The sequence below is a fragment of the Macaca mulatta genome, chromosome 7 (assembly GCF_049350105.2).
Source record: "Macaca mulatta isolate MMU2019108-1 chromosome 7, T2T-MMU8v2.0, whole genome shotgun sequence".
NCBI lineage: Eukaryota > Metazoa > Chordata > Mammalia > Primates > Cercopithecidae > Macaca > Macaca mulatta.
In genome coordinates, this window is record NC_133412.1 from 30,180,895 (window position 1) to 30,186,421 (window position 5,527).

Here is a 5,527-nt window from a genome sequence, read left to right on the forward strand (position 1 = left end):
ATATCAAAGGGGCTCAAATACATTGGGCTGTTCCTGATAGAGATCTGAACTTCTAGAGGCCTCTCTGAACTAAATCTATGACCCTCGTGTGCCAGGGCCATTGTTACTTGTGGAACACAATCTTTCTGATCCTATGTGAGGGAGCATGTTCCTTGCAGAAAGCAGGTAGGAGTCAAACCTTTTGTGTGCTCTTGCCCTCCATGAAAATCAAATCCTTGTGGCTACTTGAGCTTCTAAACCTCAGGCTTCATGAAGACAAATCCCTTGATGAAAGTGAATTCTTATGCAGATCTTTGGAAAGTATCTTTAGAAAGTTGGAAAAAGTTTTCAAATTCCTACAAATATGATTTAATTTTCAAAACTTTATATTTCACTTGCACAGTCAAGTCCTTTGTCCAGTCCTTGAACTAACTAAAGTCTGAATTTTTACCAACTTTCTCTTTGGCCTTATGCCTGACAGTAGGTACTGTGTGTTTGTTAAATGAGTGTATGTTTGTTGAACGAATAAATGAAACCCGAAGTCTGAACACAGGTTAAACTCATGGATTTGCTAATAACTCTTCCATTTACTCTCCATGAGTGATTGTCGATTTAAATAATTTTGAAAAATGTAAATGCTAAAAAGTTTTGGGAGTGTATAGATTTAGGTCCTTGTTTTGCAACTAACTCCCATTGTAAACTTGGACAAGTCGTTTCACTTCTAAGGGCCTCAACTTTTGCATCAGTAAAAGGAGGCCAGCAAAGTGTTAGTGGGCAGGGTGATTATCTAGGTGTTCTTTCTCTGAGGCTAGCACCTTGTCTTTCTAGCTTGCTGCATCCCAGTATATCTCCACATGGCCAGAGAGCAGCATTCTCTTACACCTAGCCTTCTATGATTCTAGGACCAATTACTTTGCATCCAGACTCTGTGCAAAAGTAGCAAGAACAAGTGTTCTCAGTGTAGGCATTTGGGTAGATGTCAGTACTGCCGTAGGTTTTATGTGTTCAAACTGGGCTCAGAAGATCTGCTGGAATTATCTTCTCTTGGTGATCTCAGGGAGGGGGCCTTTTGGGAGTATACGTCAGTTCAAGCATTGGTTAAATACGCCAGCATGACTGATTTTGGACTTCATTATTTCATCCTTAGTTTGCGTTCTTGCTATTGTATGTTTAGCTGACTATTTAACACTTTTACTTGGATCTACAGATTTCCCCCCACAGAAAAACAAAACAAAACAAAACAAAACAAAACAGTACGAAACAAAACAAAACAAAAAGTATGTGGTCTTCTTTGGTATTTATTGTCTTAACGAATGCTACCACTATTCACCCAGAAGGCTAAGCCAAAACTCCAGGAGTCATCCTTGACCTTACCCTGAATTCATCACCAAGTCCTCCTCAGTGTAGCCTTTTATATATTTCTGATTTCCCTCTGCTTCTCTCAGGCTCCAAAGCTGCCTCGCTAGTCTGAGTCACCATGACTTTTTCCCTAAGCACTATAGTAGCTTCCCAGCTGGTCCTCTCATCTCCACCCTTGTCCTCACTGGTCACTGATACATTTTTGCCATAGGAGATTCAGTGGACGTGTCTTCCAGATTGGAAATTAATCACATCTCCCATCCTGCTTGATCCTTTGTGTGGTCAACCATGGCATTTTGGACAATGACCATAATTCCTAACATCTTCTAAAAGCCGTAAGTGGTGTGGCCCTTGCCTGTCAACCCTTTGAGCTCCATGCTCGGTCCTCACGGATCTTCTCTTATGTGGCATCTTTTCTCCTTGAGGAGAGAGAGCACTCCCATCTTTGCCCATGTCTCAGCCCAAGTTGTCTCTCTTCAGGGAAGCCTTGCCTGATTCCCCTCAATCTAAATATGTCCCCACGACCTAAGCTTTCTGGTACATGGGCTTTCTGAAGAACAGAAGAAGAAGAAACTGAGACTTAGAGGATTTAGTTAACGTGTCCAAAGTTAAATAGCTAATAAACAGTGACACTGAGATCCAAGGTCCCAAGACCAATAATGATAAATTCAGGATTCAGAACTGTATTTGATTCTAAACTCTCTGCTGCTGACTACTGTGCCAGAGATGGGAAATAGGTTTTTACCTCACATAGTAATTTTGATGAGCAGTGCTGTCTATAGTGACATGATGAAAAGGATTTCTGAGGTTGCATCCTTACTCAGTGGAAAAGCACACCATGTTCAATTAGTGATGCCTGTCACAGGTGAGGAATAGGAGAAGGAAGGTAGACCAGGCAGGTAATTGCCCCATGCAAATGCTATAATGCACAATGTTATAGTCCTCATTTGACTTAAGAAAAAATCAAGAACAGAACCTCCTTGTAGGTCAGAAGGGTGAGGAGCAGAACCCAGGACCCCTTAAGAAGGGATAGAGAGCATGATCATTGGGCTCTTGAAGGATGCCATGTCAAGCAGTTGTGAAAATCACTCCCCATCTTTTTTTTTTTTTTTTTTTTTTTTTGAGACGGAGTCTTGCTCTATCCCCCAGGCTGGAGTGCAATGGCTCAATCTAGGCTCACTGCAACTTCTGACTCCCGGGTTCAAGCGACTCTCCTGCATCAGCCTCCTGAGTAGCTGGGATTATAGGTGCCCACCACCACGCCCAGCTAATTTTTGCATTTTTTAAGTAGAGACGGGGTTTCACCATGTTGGCCAGGGCGGTCACAAACTCCTGACCTCAGGTGATCCGCCAGCCTTGGCCTCCCAAAGTGCTGGGATTACAGGCATGAGCCACTGTACCTGGCCTCCCCATCTCTTTATAGACCTCTTTACCTCCCTGCTATGAAGAAAGCTTTGATTGACATGTCACTGTGTGCTCTTGTGGCAAGAAGCCAGGACTGGCAGAAGCAGATGGTAGAGATAGGAGTTCACTCCAAACTTTCTCAAGTTCACACCCTCATGATGCCTTTTAACATAGCGTATTGGAAAACTCAACTTACTTTCTGCAAAAAGATTCCAGGAAGGTGTGAAGGTGGAGGGTGGTATGGGGTGAGCATTTTTCTCTCACATGTCAGGATCAGATGTCCGGCTTCTAGCCATGTTCTGAAGTACGCTTGGCTAACATCTCTTTGAAGATCTGGGGTTTGTCTTATACACTGCTGAAGCTGCTCTGTAGTACCCAACACAGGGCTTCACCCATTAGTTCATGATAGTTGAATCCATTTTACTGTGGAAGGTCCCAACTTTCCCAAGGCAAAAGGCATTGCCTTATTCTTCATCTAATGAGTTCTTTTCTGTGTCCTTGTCTGGGCACATGGTCTGGAACTGGGTTATTGGCTGAAGGTTTAAGCAGCTTTCTTGCTACAGCAATGTAGAGTTTACTTTCCTCTTGGGCAGGAGACTACACCAGGCTTATACAAGCATACCAGCTTACCTCAGCTCTCAGAAGGTGCATGCAATTGGATCTATGTCCCTTCCTGTGGTCCTTGTCTCCTGATTTTCACAAGAAAGGGATAGAGGCTGTAGCATTTCAGTATTCTGGTTTATGGTTCTGGATTCTGGGTTTCTAGTTGAGGATTATAGCTGGTGAGTGTTTGAATTCTTGCCTGTGACTCTTTAAATCCCTTCTGCTTCCACAATGGCATGCTTACTTCTAGTCAATATCCAGGGCAGAGATTTTGATTCCACTCCAAATCTGTTTCTCCCTTAGTTTTCCTTTCTTAGTATTATCAGGTCAAAAATCTGTTTTTCCTTCAAATTTCCATCAACGTCGAGTCCATCAACAAACCTGTCAGTTCTACCTTCAAAACATTCTCCAATTCTGCTCCTGTCTCCCCTACCTCAACCACTACTATCTCAATGCTGGCTTCCTTTATTTCCTAACTAGACCAACGTAGCTTCCTCACTTATTTCTCTACTTCTACCTTCAGCTGTCTCTATTTCACTTTCATACAGTTTCCAGAATGATCTTTATTAAAAAATACTTAATTTTGCCTTTCTGCTCTACCCACAGAGGGGTCCATTCGGCGTTGTTCTGGATTCCTGTCATAACTTAAAGGGAAACTTTCACAATGTCTGGAGCCCTTGATGCCCTGCAAATGAAGGAGGAGGATGTCCTTAAGTTCCTTGCAGCCGGAACCTACTTAGGTGGAACCAATCTTGACTTCCAGATGGAACAGTACATCTGTAAGAGGAAAAGTGATGGCATCCACACCATAAATCTGAAGAGGACTCAGGAGAAGCTTCTGCTGGCAGCTCGTGCCATTGTTGCCATTGAAAACCCTGCTGATGTCAGTGTCATATCCTCTAGGAATACCGGCCAGAGGGCCATGATGAAGTTTGTTGCTGCCACAGGAGCCACTCCAATTGCTGGCTGCTTCATTCCTGGAACCTTCACTAACCAGATCTAGGCAGCCTTCTGGGAGCCACGGGTTCACCAGCCTGTCATGGAGGCATCTTATGTTAACCTACCTATCATTGCTCTGTGCCATCCTTGCAACAAGGGAGCTCACTCAGTGGGTTTGATACGGTGGATGCTGGCTTGGGAAGTTCTGCGCATGCGTGGCACCATTTCCTGTGAACACCCGTGGGAGGTCATGCCTAATCTCTACTTCTACAGAGATCCTGAAGAGATTGAAAAAGAAGAGCAGGCTGCTGCTGAAAAGGCTGTGACCAAGGAGGAATTTCAGGGTGAATGAACTGCTCTAGCTCCTAAGTTCACTGCTACTCAGCCTAAGGTTGCAGGCTGGTCTGAAGGAGTGCAGGCACCCTCTGTGCCTATTCAGCAGTTCCCTACTAAAGACTGGAGCACTCAGTCTGCCACGGAAGACTGGTCTGCAGCTTCCACTGCTCAGGCCACTGAGTGGGTAGGAGCAACCTCTGAATGGTCTTAACCTGTTTTTGCATGGGCTCTTAAGCAACATGGAAATAAGGTTGGTGGAAAATAAATATCAATTTCCAAACAAAAATACTTAATTTTTAGATAAGTTTTAGGCTCACAGCAAAATTGAGTTAAAGATACTGAAATTTTTCCATTTTACACCCATCTCACTTCCCATGCACAGCCTCTACCATTACAAACCTCTTTCACCAGAGCGGTACATTTGTTACAATTGCTTAACCTACACTGATGCATTATAATTACCCAAAGTCTATAATTTAAATTAGAGCTCACTGTTGGTGTTGAACGTTCTCTGGGTTTTAGCAAATGTATAATGTCATGTGTCCACCATTATAGTATCATACAGAATTGTTTCACTGCCCTGCAAATCTTTTGTGCCCTGCCTACTCATCTCTCCCTCCCCACAGTCCCTGGCAACCACTGATCTTATTACTGTTATCATAGTTTTGTCTTTTACAGAGTGTCATGTGGTTGGAATCATACAACATGTAGCCTTTTCAGGTGGGCTTCTTTCTTTTAGTAATACGCAATTAAGTTTCTTCCACGTCTTTTTTCTGGCTTGATAGCTCATTTCTTTTTAGTGCTGAGTAATATTCCATCTATTGTCTAAATGTACCACAGTTTATTTATTCATTTACCTACTGAAAGACATCTTGGTTGCTTCCACATTTTGGCAATTATGAATAAA

General features: G+C 43.1%; 1 pseudogene; it reads left to right on the top strand.

The window, feature by feature from the left end:
- The first annotated feature begins 3,109 nt into the window (after positions 1-3,109).
- Positions 3,110-5,527, top strand: LOC144329445 (small ribosomal subunit protein uS2B pseudogene; annotated as a pseudogene).